At 46.9% G+C, this 18,266-nt stretch overlaps 1 long non-coding RNA gene and 3 other non-coding genes across 6 annotated transcripts; all 4 read left to right on the top strand.

The window, feature by feature from the left end:
• The first annotated feature begins 9,916 nt into the window (after nucleotides 1-9,916).
• LOC127686181 (uncharacterized) lies at nucleotides 9,917-15,677 on the top strand. Of its 3 annotated transcripts, XR_007977996.1 has the most exons (7): nucleotides 9,917-10,041; nucleotides 10,239-10,449; nucleotides 10,757-10,894; nucleotides 12,023-12,174; nucleotides 12,667-12,767; nucleotides 14,195-14,275; nucleotides 15,423-15,677. It is a non-coding gene; the product is annotated as an uncharacterized LOC127686181 (long non-coding RNA). The 3 variants fall into 3 exon arrangements; XR_007977994.1 differs by lacking the exon at nucleotides 12,667-12,767; XR_007977995.1 differs by lacking the exons at nucleotides 10,239-10,449; nucleotides 12,667-12,767.
• LOC127686504 (small nucleolar RNA SNORA71) lies at nucleotides 11,430-11,560 on the top strand. Its single transcript, XR_007978128.1, has one exon. It is a non-coding gene; the product is annotated as a small nucleolar RNA SNORA71 (small nucleolar RNA).
• Nucleotides 12,961-13,092, top strand: LOC127686508 (small nucleolar RNA SNORA71). The gene has a single exon (XR_007978131.1). It is a non-coding gene; the product is annotated as a small nucleolar RNA SNORA71 (small nucleolar RNA).
• Nucleotides 14,900-15,027, top strand: LOC127686506 (small nucleolar RNA SNORA71). Its single transcript, XR_007978130.1, has one exon. It is a non-coding gene; the product is annotated as a small nucleolar RNA SNORA71 (small nucleolar RNA).
• Nucleotides 15,678-18,266: the final 2,589 nt, after the last annotated feature.

The raw sequence follows: 18,266 nt of genomic DNA, 5'->3' as shown, positions 1-18,266 counted from the left end.
AGGAAGGCATTCATAGGCCTGTGATACAGGAGTGCAGTGAGGCGGTGCTCAGATTCTGCAGACTCCCAGTGTGATTCTGGGCCAAAATACCAAGGAAAGCATCTTAAAGAGGAGAGCTTTGTATTAGCTTTTGATCACTTGGCTTTGTGGATTCTGGGCCTCTAGTGAGGTGTCAAGTGCTCATGACAAGGAGCCTGTGGTGGGACAAAGCTGCTCATGGTGGCCAGAGAGCAAAAGAGAGCGGTCTGTGAAGTAGAAACTTAAGAGTTCTTCGGAAAGTCAGTTTATGGTGTTTTGTTGGGACAAACATGTGAAGGAACGTTTAGCTGAAGTGGACACAGGTAAAAGTCTAAGGCAGACTCAAGAAGGAATGTTTCACTGAAGCAGACACAGGAGAGAGGATGTTCTGCTAAAGCAAGCGTGTGAAAGGACATGTGATGAAGGATTCTTTGCTAACCACGCACATGTATTGATCCGCCTTACATTGCATAGTTGATCTGCATTTGCCGGGGCTCCAGAGAGAGAGAAATGCACGGAAAAACTTCTGGTGGTGTGCCAAGGGTTTTGTTTTGTTTTGTTTTGAGACAGGGTTTCTCTGTGCAGCCCTGGCTGTCCTGGAACTCACTCTGTAGAGCAGGCTGGCCTTGAACTCAGAAATCTGCCTGCCTCTGCCTCCCAAATGCTGGGATTACAGGCGTGCGTCCCCACCGTCTGGCCCGGCGCTGAGGCTTTTTTGCTGCTTCTGTGGACTCAGGCTGATTGGCAGCAGAGTGATATCAGCTGAGAAAGACACGTGTGCTGAGGCAAGACCCGAGGAGGGCACGTGACATTTGAAGGGAGTATAACTAGAACTTGACGGACAGTGACGTGACGACAGTGATGAAGGCTGAGCTAGGCACGCTTACAGAGCTGGCTGTGCAATGCTTGTTGGTCTCGAGTCTTCGCTGATCCTCACTTCACCGAGAGAGCCTAACATTTCATTGACCGTGGCCCTCCTTGTGCTGAGGCTGGGGCCTGACTGTCTCTGCTAGGTTGCACCACTGCTGCTGATTCGTGTTTGCTATCCCAACACTGCTGAACTGAACTGCTGGTGTATTCTGAAGTGTTTGAGATTGGCCTGCCACTGCTAACCTGTGAATTGAACTGTCGATTTCCAGACAACACAGATGGGAGTTGCTCCAAAGAAACTTTCTAAACAGGTCCACTTCCCCCATATTCTTTCTTTTTCACTGCCTCTGGAGGGCGGTGGGCTACAAGGGAGGTTAAAGCATTTAAGAACTACCATTACAAGCAGACTTTGAGACAAATTAAAATTACAGGTCTGGGTTTCCAATACTCTTCTGAGGGCAATCCTCAGTCACCTCTCCTCCTTCTACTAGCCTCTAGCTACTAAGTCATAAACACAGAGCCTTTGGGGTCATTTCCATTTCAAAGCATACCATCTAGGCTTCAGAAACCACAAGAAATAGATTTCTATTGTTTACAAGCCATACAACTCATAAATCATCTGCAGCTCCAGCCACAAGGAGGCCAACACACTCTGCTGGCCTCTCCTGGCACCACACACACACACACACACACACACACCACATACACAGCCCACAATTGGTGTCTTAATTAATTAGGGTTTTATTGCTGTGAAGAGACACCATGACCAAGACAACTCTTGTACAGGCAAACAGTTCATTGGAGCTTAAAGTGTCAGAGGTTCAGTCCATTACCATCATCATGGGAAGCATGGCATTGTGCAGGCAGACTTGGTGCTGGAGGAGCCAAGAGTTCTACATCTTGAACCAAGGGAGACTATCCTCTACAGGCTCCTCCGCGGGGCAGGACGTAGCTCTCTTCTGTCTATGGCAGAGCTTGAACACTAGGCATTCTCAAAGACCACCCTGACAGAGATGCATTTCCTCCAACAAGGCCACACCTATTCTAACAAGGCCACAGCTCTTTTTTTGTTTGTTTATAAGCCATACATGTTTTGTTTTGTTTTGTTTTTTTGTTTTGTCGAGACAGGGTTTCTCTGTGTAGCCCTGGCTGTCCTGGAACTCACTCTGTAGACCAGGCTGGCCTTGAACTCAGAAATCCACCTGCCTCTGCCTCCCAAGTGCTGGGATTAAAGGCGTGCACCACCACCGGCTGGATAATAGTACCACTTCCTGTGGGCCAACCATTTTCAAACGGACGAGTCCAGGAGGGCCAAACCTATTCAAACCACTACAGTTAGCCAGAAAGGATCTTGGATAGCATTGAGCTATGCAGGTACAAGGTAACCCCTCGACCCCATCAGTGCCACACGTGTGCTCAACCATCAAGACAAGTTAGGTGGTGGATATCAGAGGGGGTGACTTCTCCTGCAGCTATGAAAAGAGTGGAAGTAAGGATCCATGGTAGGAAAGCTAATTTTAGTTGTCAGGTTGACAGGATCTAGAATACTTAGGAGATGAGGTTCCAGATTGGGTGGAAAACTCCACTCTGAATGTGGGGTAGCATCAACCCACAGGTCCGAGGCTGAATAAGAAGGAGATAGCAGGCATTAGGGTGCCATCATCTTTCCCTACTTCTGATTTTGGATATAGCACAGCCGGCTGCCTCCTATTCCTACCACCACGCTGTGATCCTGCCATCGTGATTTCTGCCATCTCCACTGTGATGGACTGTAACCTCAAACTGTGAGCCAAAAGAAACCCTCCCCTCCCCCTAAGAGGCTTGTACCAGACGTCTCGTTGCAGCAAGAAGAGCAACAAGTGATACACGTTGGCTCTGGAGACAGCTGAGCATTGAGCTTAGGATCCACGAAGGGAAGGACTGTCTGTCTCAGGGACCCTGCCTAGGGCTCACACATTCTTCACCTTCAGGGGCCCCTCCCAGTCTCGCTCTCTCAGGCTTAATATTCTGCTTTGCTGCATGAAGTCGGGATGGCGTGAAGGTCAACCCTGTAAATACACTATTAGAAGATATTCCCAGGAGGCTTTACTAGAAGGACCTGCCCTTTAAGCATTGGATGATGTAATACAGGGTCACTCTGCTGTACCAGAGGGGGCTTCCTGGAAAAGTTTCACCTTTTAGTCATATGCGTTTGTGGCATTAGCTCAACCAAGCATTCCCAATACCGCTGCTTCCCAGCCACGGACTATGATGCCAATGTGCCCAGTGCCCAGTCTGCACAGCTTTATGTGCTAGTAGTCTCCGGGGCAGTTCAGAAACGGCTGAGTGGCCTTGGCTGCTGTGCCAAGGCTCCCGTTAGGTTCCAGTCCCTGACCTCAGGAGCCAGAGCTTATTCCCTCACATAGGTGCAGTAACAGATGAGCAGAAAGAAGCCGAGGAGGAGGAGGAGGAGGAAGAGGAGGAGGAGGAGGAAGAGGAGGAGGAGGAGGAGGAGGAGGAGGACAGGTACAGCGTAGCGCCCAGCAGGACAGTCATTTGCACTCAGGGATGGGGCCTGGAGCTCTGGCAGGCCTCAGTGACCCAGCTGCTGGCTTCTTGCCTGGACCCTCCTTGGAACACTCTGTGTTTGACTCAGCCTTGACTCCTCCTCCTCCTCTGAGGTCCTCCTCCAAAGGGAAGAGCCCCAGGCCTCTGGCATCCTCAGCTCCTGCTGGTGAGGTCACAAACTCTCAGAGGGTGGGGCTTTGTTCCTCCAGCTCTAGCTGCATTGAAAAAAAGAATCCTGACATAGAAACTTGTTTGTTTTTCTCTTTATTCTTGCTAAGCAGGCATGTTTTTCCCCCCTAGGATATGCTTAGAAAGCCTTGGGCATGTCCTATAACCTTTTTGAGTTATTCTTAAAAAACAAATAAGTCTTATGAAAGCTGGGTGTGACTAGGTATGTGTGTGTCTCAACCTATACTTTTAGTCCCAACACTCTGGAGGCAGAAGCAGAAGCAGAAGCAGCTGGATCTTTTAAGTATATTGTATATTGTATACAATATATACAATGGTGTATATTGTAAGTTCCAGGCTTCCCAAAATGGCAGGGGTACATAGGGAGGCTTGTCAAAAAGGAAGGAAGGAAGGAAGGAAGGAAGGAAGGAAGAGAAAGAAAAGAAAGAAAGGAAAAGAAAGAAATAAAAGAAGGAAGAAAAGAAAGAAAGAAAGAAAGAAAGAAAGAAAGAAAGAAAGAAAGAAAGAAAGAAAGAAAGAAAGAAAGAAAGAAAGAAAGAGTGGCACGGACCTATACTCCCTATATTCTCGATATGGGTTTCTGAGGGTTTATGTCCACCTTGGGCTACGGAGTAAGACCCTGTCTTAGAAGGGCTAGGGATGTAGCTCAGTGGTGGCATGTCTACTTGGTATACACAAGGCCTTCAACTTGATTTTTACCACAAAAATGCAAAATAAAACTAATCTTCAATCACTAGAAATCAGAAGCAGAGTTTCTTCCCAGTTACTTTAATGCTTAGCCCAACTGTATTGTTTTTTTTATAACCATCCATGGTTAAGAACTCTCTCTTCCCTACAGCTGGGGGTGAGCGCAGGGGACTGCTGTCGGCTAGGAGTGGTTGTCCTCCAGGGGTTTTATGGGTGATACCGAATGTGAGGGAAGCTTTGTCTCAGTGATAATGGAGATGAAGCAGCAGAATATACCAGCCCTCAGACAGGACTTTCATGGTAAGCAGCTCCCCAAGAATGGGCTTTAGCCCACCTGGCTCGTTTGACTGAAAAGCACTGAGGAGTCGGACCAGCCCTGGGCAAAGGAGGTGAAGATGAGACTCTTGCTTGTGTGCAGTGGGCCAAAGGCAGAGTGTGCATGTGTTGGGGAGGCAAATCGCTGGGCCAGTTGGTTCTGCACGCACTCGTGCGCACACACACACACACACACACACACACACACACACTGGATGGATGAAGCAAAGTTCAACAAGCTCCATCCATTATTTTTCTCCACAGCTTCCATATCCTAACAGAATCTTTTAAGCAATATAGAAATTACAATGTGATTATCTGTTCTTCTTATAGTGAATGATTTTTTTTAAAGTGTGGTTTCTCAATACCGTTACATGAAACCACATTTTACCTGATACAGGCAAAAAAAATTTATGCCAAGAACCCACATACATTTTTAACTAAGCAACTTACTATAGATTAACAAAGTGTGAACAGCAAGGTAATTTTCTCAACCAGTTTTTCTTACTGGCAGGCATCAATTTGCAATTACAAAGAAAGGAACAAATATTTTGTGATTTATCTTAAAAAGTAATCTCACAAAAATCTTAATGAATCACACATCTAAATATATATATATATATATATATATATAGTCATTTCTACTTTAAATCCTCAGAATACACATCTACTCATCAGCAATTTTTATTAAACTATATCAAGAAGCGTAGGGCAAAAATGGATAAAAAAAAAAAAAAGTTAATGATCACCAGTCCAGCCTCAGTGAGTCACATCAGCCAGTGCTAATTAGGCTGCCACTGTTCTTGTTCCCTGACCTCAAAAGTCCACAGCTGGGAGCTGGAGAGATGGCTCAGTGGTTAAGACTGCTCTTCCTAAGGTCCTGAGTTCAAATCCCAGCAACCACATAGTGGCTGACAACCATCCATAAAAGAGATCTGGCGCCCTCTTCTGGTACATCTGGAAACAGCTACAGTGTTCTTAGATATAATAATAGATAAATCTTTTTTTTAAGTCCACAGCTTAAATTTTCTGAACTTCAAACTGTTCCCTAAGATTTTCCATGACATCAGTTAATTTTTTCCAAATGTTTTTCTAAGAATGATGGTCACAGCTGACAATCTGCATCTCTAAGTTCTTTCCAAGGGTGGTGATTAAATCATTGATCTGCTCCAACAGCAATGTCTGAAAGAGATCAATCATTATCAGTGTGCCAGTGACACTGCCCAGTGAGAGGCTGGAAGCCCCCTTAGAGTTTTCATGCAGTTCTTAGATTAAGAAGGATTTGAGGGCAACAAGCAGAGCAGAACTCCACAGCAGCATGAAGTCCTCTGGACATGCAGTCCCAGGGTTCTGCCCTCCAAGGCACACCCATTGTGATGGTGTTAACCAGCAGGCTGCATTCTGTGAGTTCTAATGCCTCTGTTGTCCCTCCTACCATGGCCCTCCACACCAGCTTTGACAGGGCAGGTTTTTAGGAAGATGTGTAGAGTTAGCAGCTAAGCACACAGCAGATTTTTTCCTCTGAGGAACACACACACATACACACACACACACACACACACACATACATGCACACACAAGCACACACACATGGTGGATGAAGCAAGTCTTTAACAAATTTATTTTTTCTCTTAGCCTTTTTATACTACCTAAGAAAAAATGTTTATGTAAGGAAACAGATCACAAGCTAAAGAGATAGCTCAGAGGTTAAGAGTACTGGCTGCTCTTCCAGAGGTCCTGAGTTCAATTCCCAGCAACCACATAATGGCTCACAACCATCTGTAACAGGATCCAGAGCCCTCTTCTAGTGTGTCTGAAGACAGCAACAGTGTGCTTATACAAATAAAATAAATAAATAAATCTAAAATAAAGATTGTCTCATATCCACAAGTTACATAGTCTCCAAAAATAACTACCAGAAAAACATATTCTTCAAACCAGATTAAAATCATTATGCAAAAGGAAATTATGACATGTTACTGGTTGTATATTCTCCTTTTGAAACCCACACCTAACTGAATATTTCTGACTTATCTTTCCATAAATTCATCCTAACTTCAAGCCAAGTTTATCACTATACTTTACTTAGCTGAGAGCTATTTGTATTTATCAAGAAACAAATCATTTATCTTAGTTTATTTTTGAAATCTTATTTAGCTAACCTGGCTAATCACCTAGCCTCTCTTCTTATTAACTCTTCGTTTATAACCCTGCCTTTCCATGGTGCACACTAAAACCTGTGACTATATCCTTAGGTCACAAGATCCAGGAACTCAGACCCAACCTAGGCTTCTTTGATCATTAACCTGTCTCAAGCCTAATTTCCTTTCCACAAGAACAATTATGTGCCTGTACTGCATGAAATCTCCCGTACCCCTTTCCTAGCCTATACAGCCCCACTACTCTACAGAGAGGGGCATGTTCTACTCTTCAGTTCTACACCTTTAATCTGGGCCACACCCTCTGCTGGAGACCTACAAAAGGACATTGTCAGAAGACTCACTCACTCTTCCTTCCTTGCCTGCTTCCCTCATGGGACTGAGTAATTGCTAGGTCCTTGGACTGCCATCCACAGCTGCTGCTGACCATTGTTATGGAGTTGGACTACAGACTGTAAGTAAACAACAAATTCCCTAACTATATAGAGACTACCCGTACATTCTGTGACACTAGAGAACCCTGACTAATGCACCTGGAAAATCATTAATTCATCTAAATAACATTAGTCTATGAAAATTCAGCTTTATTCTGATTTACAGAAAAATTGACCAATAGAGTGGGCTCTCTCCCATGAAGCCATCGCACCAGACTATAAGCAGTGAGGGTCTCCTTACGCCCATTCATGCCATGCCAGATCCAGGAGGAACAGAGCCAACGACAGCAGCAAGAAGCAACCCCGGAACGAACCCCCAGGGGCTGTGCCTCTCTGAGGTACATCCATCACAGCTGTGCAAAATGGTGGATCATCTCCAGGAAGTTCACTTGCCCACTGAAGTCCCCCCCAACATGGCAGCTTCCAGGCTAGCCTGCTTAATTTAGTGGACCCACTTAAAAATTATGTATATATATATATATACACACACACATACACACACACATATATATACACACAAATACACATAAATACATATGTGTGTATGTTTGTGTATTTTCTGTGCATTGGTGTTTTGCCTGCGTGTTTGTCTGTGTGAGAGTGTCCAATCCCTGGGAACTGGAGTTACAGATACTCGTAAGTTGCCATGTGGGTGCTGGAAATTGAACCTGGATTCTCTGGAAGAGGAGTCAGTACTCTCAACTGCTGGACTCTCTCTCCAGCCCCTCAAACTTAAATTTCAAAGGAGGGCTGGGGTTTGGGCTCAACAGCAAAGTAATCGCCGAGCAGGAATGAAGCGTTTAGTACTGGCTTAACCTCTAGTATCCAGAGAGGAAAAGAAAAACAACAATATGATGACATCAGTCGCTTCCTCGTTGCTCTGTAAGATGCGCTGACAAAAGCCAGCCGACCAGGGAGGAAGCCATCCTGGCTCGCAGTTTGCGGGTACAGTCTATCATGGGAGGGAAGTTCTGGTTGAGGTGGCTGGTCCCGCTCTGCATTCAGAGCTGGGACACAAGGACTAACAATCCCTACTGCTCAGCTGGCTCTCCCCTGTTAGTTCAGCTCAAGACCCCAGACCACAGAGTGGTGCTGCCCACACCCGGTTAAGGTGGGCTTTCTCGTCTCACTTAATGTAATCTAGATCATTCCTTTACAGGCACGCCCACCGGCCAACTTAAGCTAGGTGTCCCTCACAGGTGCACCTAGCCCATCCTCTTCTAGGTGATTCTGGATCCTGTCAAATTGGCAATATTAATCATGATAATGCTGACACAATGTTTTGTTACAGTAATGAATTATAAAAATACATCATTAGAATTAATTCTACCTTTTGACTTAAAAAAAATTTTTTTTTTTTGGTTTTTTTCGAGACAGGGTTTCTCTGTATAGCCCTGGCTGTCCTGGAACTCACTCTGTAGACCAGGCTGGCCTCGAACTCAGAAATCCGCCTGCCTCTGCCTCCCAGAGTGCTGGGATTACAGGCGTGTGCCACCACCGCCCGCCCTAAAATTTTTTTTTAATGCTAGCACTTAGGAGTGTTTTTGCCTGAAATACTATGTATACTATATTTACATGCAGTGTTCACAATGCCCAGAAGAGGGCATCATATCCCTAGACAAACATTAGGCTCTGTATGAGTACTGGCAATTGAACTCAGGTCCTCTGCGATCACTCCAGCCCAGACTATCTTTTGTCCTTTAGTCACCCTTAGAGGCTGGAGAGATGTCTCAGAGGTTAAGAGCACTGGCTGCTATTCCTGAGGTACTGAGTTCAATTCCTAGCAACCACATGGAATCTGATGCTCTCTTCTGGCACGCAAGTGTACACACAGATAGAACACTCAGACATTAAATAAATAAATAAATCTTAAAGAGTCACTCTTAGGCACAGCAGTGGTGGTGCATGCCTAGCACGCGGGAGGCAGAGGGTCAGTATACCCCAATAACAACATCCCACAGTTCCTCCTATCACAGAGATGCACAATGTGCAATCTCAGAACCCTATGAGCATCTCCTAAGTATGGAATCTAAGACTCCCATTTCCTTCAAGGACACACAGGACAAATCTGGATTTCCGTTTTCTCCTGACCTAGCCAGCCTCTGGACTCTTTCAGTGGGGTTTCTTCTTCAGACCCAAGGGCAGAGTTGCCCTACCTAGTGCCAAGAGCCACATTTGACCTGGGGTCAAGGCGGAATTTTCGAGTGTAAAGACTTGGAGACCCGTGAGCTCCTTCTCGGACATCCGTCTGTCATCTCTGTTACTTGGATCAGGACTTTTCTGGTTAAGGGAGTCGTTCCATCTGCCTTGTGGTAGACATTTAGCAAAGCATTCTTTTTTGGCGATGCCTCTGGGCTCATCACTTTAAAATGCCAGCTTCAAGCCATTACTGACCTCGTATGTGGTGTTTAAAGAAACACGACTGTAAGTCATCATTTGTTCCTTCGTGACACCACTGAGCCAGGTGTATGGAATCAGTAGCTAGTAAGACAGATCTGTTTCAGAACAGAGAGAGAGAGAAAAAAAAAGCAAAAGAGGGAAAGTTTCCTCCTAAAACCTATCATTGTTACAAAATAACTTAATACAAACAGTTGTTAGTCTCCTCTCCTCCAGGGGGCGGTAGAGGGCCCGCAGCTCGGACATGCTGCTCTAGGCTGCACTGCGCTTTATCATCTATCTGTACTTCCGCCGGCGCTCATCGTCAAGAGCAAAGTTTCCTGTCGCGTGGTTGTGTTTCCTCTCTGGCCAATGCATCCGTCCGTATCTACAGACAGTCTATATGTTCCCGGAATGTGTTCAGCTCCCCAGTGTAGGGCACCAGGGTGAGTGCAGCGGGGTGCATGGGCAGCGCCATTCCCTCTGTCAAGGAAACAGGGCTGCGGGTCGTCGGTGGGCGGCTGGTCAGGGTATAGAGGAGGACCTCAAGCAGTGTGCTTTTCGCTGCATGAGTATCTGAAAGCCATGTCTGTCGCCTACATGAAGTGGGTCGCTATTTACGACCTGTGTTCCATGTTTTTAGCATCCTACCAAGGCGAATCCGGGACCCCGGGTGCGCCGTCTGGGTCCCCCTGCCCAGCCTTGCACTGCCGGGCTGTAGACTGCTCAGCCGTCCTCCTGGAGACAGATGGAAGCTCCTTGGGTCGACGGATTACAGCTTCTGCAGCAGCTGGAGCCCCCTACTCCCCTCAACTCCGTGGTGGGTTCCCACTCTCCAGGGACAGGATGTCTGAGTAAGTGCTGCTATTCCGGAGCAACTTGAAACCCGGGTGTCCCTAAATGGCCTTCCCATGGGCACCAGCAGAGGAGTGGGGTGAAGTTCTGGTAACTTTTGAGAAATGCCCAAGAGTAAGGCTCTGGGTCCATGTTTCGTAGTGAGAGTCCCAAATAGATTACAGAGGAAAGGGGGTGGTATGGGGCCAGTGCCACGTGGTTTGCTGCCTGGCAGCTTCTGTGTCTGGGATTCTGGGTGCTTCCCAGGTAACTGGGTGCTGTTTCGGTGGCTCACATGGACTTATGCTTATAATTATTATTTTGCAGGAATAATAGCCTGGATCTAAAGTGGCTATAAGAGTTGTCTCCATTTTGCTAGACTGACGGACCACGTTGTTTCCAGAGTGAGGATTGTGCCCTCCTCGGGGGTGCAGTTTCTTCAATTATAGTTGGAAGTATGTGAAGGTAAGGTGAGCCTGGGTGCTTTGAGGTGTGCCTGAGTCTTGCTGTGCCCACTTGGGATCTGTGTCTTGTGTGTCCTCTGTTCCCACCGTCCCTTCTGTGCCCCTCTACTTTACTTTGGTGGGTTGAGAGCAGAACGGAAAGGAAGCGGAAAAATTTGGGGGTCATATGCGCTATCCAGATTTCAGTCACTGCTCTCCCCTAGCTTCCGGGTCTTTTCTGGTTCTTGGTTCCCTCATCTGAAAAAATGGGACTACCAGTTCCTGCCTCTGTCACATAAGAGTTCTGTTACCTTAGCTCTGCCAGCTGCGCAGGTTGTGTTCATCCAAGACAGCAAGTGCTGAGTCTGCTGCAGGCCTAGTGGCCAGTACTCTTTAGAACTGTCACCTCCTGGCCAGTCTTCCCAGCTCTCCTTAAGGAACGACTGTTGCTCCGATAGGAGCAGCTTCTTTCCTTTGTCTGTTGTCTGGCTGTTGCCTGTCTTCCCTCCTCTTCCCAGTTTAGCCGTTACTCATGTGGTTGACTCTCTGCTCTTTGCCCCTGTATTCGAAAGTGATTGTGGGCTGCGGTGCCCTGGTCATTGATACTGCAGGGAGAGGACGCCGAAAGCCTTTCCCCGTGTTTGGAGGATCCGTACTTGTCCTTGCCAAACCCTGGTACTTTCCCACACGGCCTGCTGCCTGTCCTTCCGGCACTGCTGTGAAGCGGTGGCAGGGAGCTCAGGCGTTGGCCGCTTCCTTCAGATGCTTTCCCGGCCCCCACACCCAGTCATGGCCTCTTCAGGACACTTGAGAATTTGTAGAAAATGTTACATTGCTTCTAGCATGCATCTTGCTATGTTCTGTTCGTCAAGACTCGGGGTTCTGGCTAAACAAATGACGGCCAAGGGACAGTCACTCCCTGTAAGGCCATGTCCCCTGTAAACTGAGTAGGCAGCCTGACAGGCAGGCCCAGGAGGAGCAGATTTGCTGTTTTGCTTCCTTGAATTCTTCCCTTGTGGCCTGCTTTTGACCCTTGCCTTAGGAAGCAGATCTTGGGAAGGGTTTTTCTCTCCACCCACGACAACAGGCGAGAATGAGGGTCCGACAGTACAGAGTGGGTGATGTGTCTGTGCTGCTCTTACATGCCCAGTGCCAGGAGAGACAGTCCACTCCAGAGCGCCATGCCCTGACGTGCCTTTGAGCAGCCAGCGCTTCGGATTGGATCATCAAGGTGTCTCCGGAGAGCTCCGGTCTCCTCCAGAGAAGAAGTGGGTCCTCTGGCAGCTCAGGAGGCCATAACAGGTAAGTCACATACTTGCCACTGTTCAGAGGCCTGGTCAAGGGATTGGAGTGTGAGAGAACGCAAGGATGGCTCTGTCCAGTCTGGAGCCCCATCCTTTGAGTCTCTAGAGTTTTGTAGTTTGTTCTGCTGCTTTGGTGGCACAGCAGGGACAGGGGATGAATAGGGAGTGGTGTGTGGATCCCTCCACCTCCCTAGGAGACCTAGGTCGTTCGTGGTACCTCCAGATACCTGATATGGGTGAGTGTTAGGTCTTTCCAGTGTTCGTGAGTTGTAAGAGCAAGAGGGAGGATGTAGGCATTGGAGACACCTGTATGTGCCACCGTCTCCTCGCCTTTATCTTGGTCATTGTGTTGGGTAGCAATGACTTGTTAGTAATGGAGGGATAATTCATAGCTGGACAATGAGAGAGAGGTAGGGTGGTCTAGAGCGTCTGCACTGGCTTTCTGAGGCATCCTCCCTCAGCATCAGAGCAGGACCCATTCTTCCCACAGTGACAGAAGTGCATCCATGTGTGCCTTGCCGCTTCCCTGGAAAGCAGGGGCTCAGCCTAGACACTGTTGCCTTGAGCCCTAGCTGGTGCCCAGATTCTACTGTAAGCAATCTTACCTATTTTGAACCTCCATTTCCTGGCTTGGAAAACCAAAGCTAAGGACTGACTCTCCCTTATTCTTGGCAGGTCGGTGGGGTTCTGTGCAGTTGATGCTTACCACATGGTCCCCGTGGCTTGCATCTGTTCCTGGCATCCATCTCCCGTCTCCCCTAGGTTTCCTTTTGTCCTTTTCTGCCCCTGCATCCGAAAGTGACCTTGGCTGCCTGTGCCCTGGTCATTGGTAGTGCAGGGAAAGGATGCTGAAAGACATGTTCCGAGTTTGGGGGTGTCTGTCCTGACCCCTCCAGATCCTGGAGCTTTTCCTACACTTGTGTCTTTCTCTGCAACCTTACAGAAGTGTGGTGCATCCCAGAAGCTACACAAGTCAGTGCTGGGTCTTGGCAACTTTGTGTTGTGTTTCCAGAAACTTGGTATTTGCACAAATTTTCAAAGGGTCCCTACAGAGGTTCCTTAAGTTTCCACCTAGGAGCAGAGGGGAGATAACAGGAGGAAATGTGGGGCTGGACTGAGGGGAGCTGTGGGAGGTGGGTAGAACACATGGCAAGAGCCTTGCGCATGTGTTGAGAGAAGGAGCTCCCTGGACCGTGCAGCTCACCTCCTAGCCCTGGAGTCCTCCGTGGCCTGATGTGTGTATTTACATCACTTGTGAGCCGCCGGTCTTAGCCATCCGTTCTGCCGGTTGTCTGGCCCTTTGGAGCATTCTTTTAAATGCATGGTTTGCAGACCAAAATGCAATCCGAATTTTTTTTTTTTTTAATTTTGTGTGTTTATATGAATGCACGAATGTATGTATATCATGTGTGCTTAGTGCCCATGAAGAGTTCATTGGGGGCTAAGAATTTCAGAGGGTGAGTCTATTGAGGACCAGTATGGCTTCAGGCATGGCCGTGTTTGAGCAGTAGCTGGGAGCTCATGTCATGATACAACCACCAAGCATGGGCTTTTGAAGCCTCAAAGCTCTCCTACCCCACCCCCATGACACCTCCTCGGACAAGGCCACACCTCCTAATGGTCCCAAGCAGTTCTACCAACTAGGGACCAAGTATTCAGATATATGAGCCTTCTCATTCAAGTCTCCACACATAGCCAGACTGCTTCTTAACAAAACTAAAAAGCAGGAAAGCCAACTTTATCAGAAGTTAACAATGTAATCAGTGTGAGGAAAGAAGTAAACCCATACTCCTGAGATAGTAGCCAAGACTCAGCCTTCAGCTGTGGAGGATGGGTGCATTCAGAAGGAAAAGAATGGAAGTGGGGGACAGAGGGGGTCGCCTTGAGTTGAGTGCCCAACATGGAAGAAGCTGTGGTAGCTACCTTGTATCCCACCCACCCCCGACTAATAGTTGTGCCTTGGTTCCTGTTGAAATCCTGGTTGACTATGCGATCCTGAGTGTGGCTTGTCTCTCCAGGATTGTCACTTGATCTCTGCCGCATGTGCTGAACAGTCCTCAGCTTTCTAGAAGAGGCTGAACAGCCCTTTATTCATGAAGGTATGAATCCAGACGCCTCACTAGAGAGCAGCAGTGGTCTAGCAAGGCCACAGTCAGAAGGAAAAGCAGAGGCTGCTTCTCCAGCAGGGACTGCCTTCCCCAGCCCCTGCCACGTCACTTCTCCATATCTTCATGGTGTACAGTAAAGAACTACTCTGGGATCACAGGAGCCCCCAGGAAACTGCATGCCCCTCGCTTTCCTTGGGATCTGCAGTGCTTATTGACTTGAGAAGGGCTACAGTTGGGGTGCAGTTAGCCTTCTCTGTACTGTGGTGAGCATTTGTTAGGGAGCAGTCTCCTAGTAAGAGACCACTGAAGTAATGGTTCCCAAATTGTCTCTGAAGTAGCGCTACCACCATCCATCCCTTGGACTGTGTAAGAGTGATGGTACCTGTGGGCAGCAGTGTTTAGCAGCTCTCTGGGGGATTTATGTTCGAGAAGCTTGGAGAGTTGGGCAGCTACTACCTCTGTTAGAAACTGTATATATATATATATATATATATATATATATATATATATATATATATATATATATATATATATATATATGGTCACCATTTCCTGGTCACTTCTCACAGTTTGGCCCTTTCCTAAGCTGCTCATCCATTGTGGCTTCCCTTCTGCTCCTGTGTTTGGAAGTGATTGTGGGCTGCCAGTGCCCTGGTCATTGATGCCTCAGGGACAGGGTGCCAAGAGCCTTCTCCGTGTTTGGAGGGTCTGCTGTCCTTACCAAACCCTGGTGCTTTTGAACACATCTTCTTTTCATGGCCTATTTGGTCTCTTGGCTGCTGATAACCAGGCTCCCTGAGTGTCCTCCACCAGTGCTGGGCAGTCCTCAGAGGCTTCTGGAAGGGAGATAGAAGCTGACCTCTGCCTTGAGGACTTTTATTCTGGCTCAAGTTTACAAATATTCCATGAGCCCCAGTCACATTCTCCTTCCATGGGTGCGGACAAGGGGCCTACAGAAGCCTGTCTGGAAGAAAGCTGGCGTGTTCCCACATGCAGTGTCAGGAGAAGAGTAAACTTGGCTAACAGAGACTCTAGCTCTAACCTGTTCTCAGCTTCCAGTTAGCTAACAGTGCCAGAAGCTATGTAATGATCATGTGTTCTCGTTCTCCCCCCCCCCCAACACCCCTCTATTTTCTAGATGTTTGTGGACACCAGAGGACCAAAGACCACGCTCAAAGTGACCCTGGAGACTGTTCCCTCAGCATCACGAACCAGCTTTTTACTGTGCTTAGTCACTGCCTCATGCATGGGAGACTCTAGCACAGTCTTGACACTAAGACCTCAGAGGGCTGTGTTCTGTGTCAGTGCCTGGAGTGATTAGTGACAAGAACTTATAGCCAACTTCCTGTTACCTCCCTAACAGCTATGCAATAAACTTTATAGGTTAATTCAGTCTGCCTTTTAAATCCATGTCCACTCATGAACTCACAGGGCTGGGTGTGGAAAAGGAACGCCAGCTCCTGTCACTCCTTGTGTCTTTTCTGTTCTTAATGTCCCCGAGGCTTGGCCTTCAGGGAGTTGGAAGTAGGCAGGTAGGACTGGGGCTAGTAGCCTATATGCATTTAGGGTTTGTGAGAATTGAAATATAACTGAGCAGCCAAGGTCAGGACCTGGGGAAGGTGCCTGCGTTAGTAAAGAACACTGGGGTGTCTTAGAGTTCTAGGAAGTGACAAATGGCCAAAGGTTCTGGGATATAAAATGCACTGTCTAGCTGACAGGACATGTTGCTGTAGACAGGTGGGAGTCGTTGCCATGGAAACTAGGGTATGCTCCAGGTGCTGGCTTTGGGAGCCCTTAAGGAACAGAAGTGCCCCCACTGGGTGGGTGGGGTGCCAGGTAGGGTGGAACAGAAGAAACTCTTAAGTAACTATTGGATACCAAGAGGGCCAAAGGAAAACTGGCAGAAAGGATGGGTTTATAACTAGGCCTGTTTTTTTTTTTTTTTTTTTTTTTTTAGATTTATTTTTTTGTATATGAATACATTGTAGCTGTTTCCAGACACACCAGAAGAGGGTGTCAGATCCCTTTATAGATGGTTGTGAGCCACCATGTGCTTGCTGGGGATTGAATTCAAGACCTTTAGAAGAGCAGTCAGTGCTCCTAACCACTGAGCTTAATTCCCAGAACACAAACAGGTAAATGATACATTTACGGAAGTTACACAGTTTTCTTGTTAGAGAATTTCTAAATTTTGCTTTTTAATCTATGTCTGTGTAAGAAGGTATGTAGTTCACAAATAGAAGGCTTGTGATCACTGGGATTTAGAGGTGGGCGTGAACCTTCTGACATGAATGCTGGGGACTGAATTGATCTCTGCAGGGACTGAATTCCTTTTTAACAGATGAACCATCTTTCCAGGCCAGCGAAGAGCTTGCTAGCAGGCTGTGCATGTGGACAGTTAAGATGCTCCTGGGGTCGTGGGAACACAAAAGCTAGCTTTTTATTTTAGAGAAAATTTGAGTTATTAAATCTAAGTGGGGTGATCTTTTCCATCCTGAGAAGGTATTAGCTAAGATTTGTCTTTGATACATGACCTCGCTTTTGCAGTGGTTTATAAGCTTCCTGGAAATCTGTCATTTGAGCTAGAGAAAGTTCTAGGGATGTTCTTGAATTTTTATGTGAAGACTTCTAATGTTAACTGGGCTTCATGATGGACACTTACCAAGACTGGGATTGACACTAACTTATTTTTAGCTTTTGGGCATTCCCATTAACATTGGCTACTATACAGATTTGTTTAATAAAGAGTCCTGAATGATCAAGGAAGAGAATGGAGCCTCCACTGTTGGTTGGAAAGAAAGTTACCATTGATACCTCTAGCAGGACTAGCTCAGACTGGCCAATGGTATGATGACACAAGAGAGTTACTAATATTTTAAAGCTCATGCCTTTTGCTGAATCTCCAGACCACCATGTGGCCAGATCTACCTCTGCTCCAGTCCGGTTGTCTGTTCACTTCTTGTGAGGCTGAATCTTCTGCCTCTGATTTCTTCTCCCAGAGTCCTCCTCTGCCCAGAAGATCCTCCTTCCACTTCCTGTCCAGCTATTGTCCACCCAGGTATTGTCCTTTGGCTCTTTATTACAGCCAGTCATAATTCTAGATTGTCTTAGGCAGGTAAGGAAGAGCAAATATTTACAAAATAGAAATCCAGGTACTGGCGATACCAGAATCCTGCCAGTATTCAGCTCTCCTGGAACAGGCAAACGGGAGGGCACAGGGCAGAGCCATTGCCACAGGCCCTGGTTTCAGGAACGGCAGTGCGGAGGGGATGTAGGTGTCTTGCCATTAGCAGATCGATTTTCAGAGACTCTCCTTCGTTTCTGTTTGAAGAACAGTGGCAGGCAAGCAGAAGCAGGGTAGCGGCTTAGGGGGCAGACAAGCAGCTGCATGAGAAGCATCCGCAACTTGAATTACAAAGGTAGAGGCAGAAGACAAGAACTTTTGGTGCAAGGATAAAGGTATGATGTTGGATAAATGAAGCTAGAGTCAGAGAAATATGTAAGGCACAATACCTTGTGCTTATACGTATAAATCTATAAAATGAGATATATATCCATACACACACAGACACACAATTATATATAATTTTAATGTGCTTTTCTATTTTGTTTTTCCCAGTATGTAATCTTTATTCAAATATGCCTTAGGTATCTTTTTCACCAAAGGAGACCAAAATGTCAGTTTTGGACTTGAACCATGCAACGAAATAGCAAAGTGGGATTCTTTAGGCCTGTCTATTGTTCCTCATACTAATAAACAATCTGTCCCAGGCAATTTTCACATCGTGAGAGAGAAGCTTTTGTCCACTCATCAAGTCTTAACTGGGACCAGGAAGAAGATGGATATAACTATGGGCCACAAAAGAAAGGCATGTTGCTTTTCTGACCTCGAACGACAGGAAGTAGGAGATCAGAGAACTCTGGTAGGAGTCTAAGGCAGGCATCCCCGCTAACAGCAGACCGGAGGCCAGGAAGGCCCAGT

This window comes from Apodemus sylvaticus, chromosome 5 (genome assembly GCF_947179515.1).
Source record: "Apodemus sylvaticus chromosome 5, mApoSyl1.1, whole genome shotgun sequence".
Classification (NCBI taxonomy): Eukaryota; Metazoa; Chordata; class Mammalia; order Rodentia; family Muridae; genus Apodemus; species Apodemus sylvaticus.
Note: the sequence above shows the minus strand (reverse complement) of the source record. Positions and strands in the feature narration are given on the sequence as shown.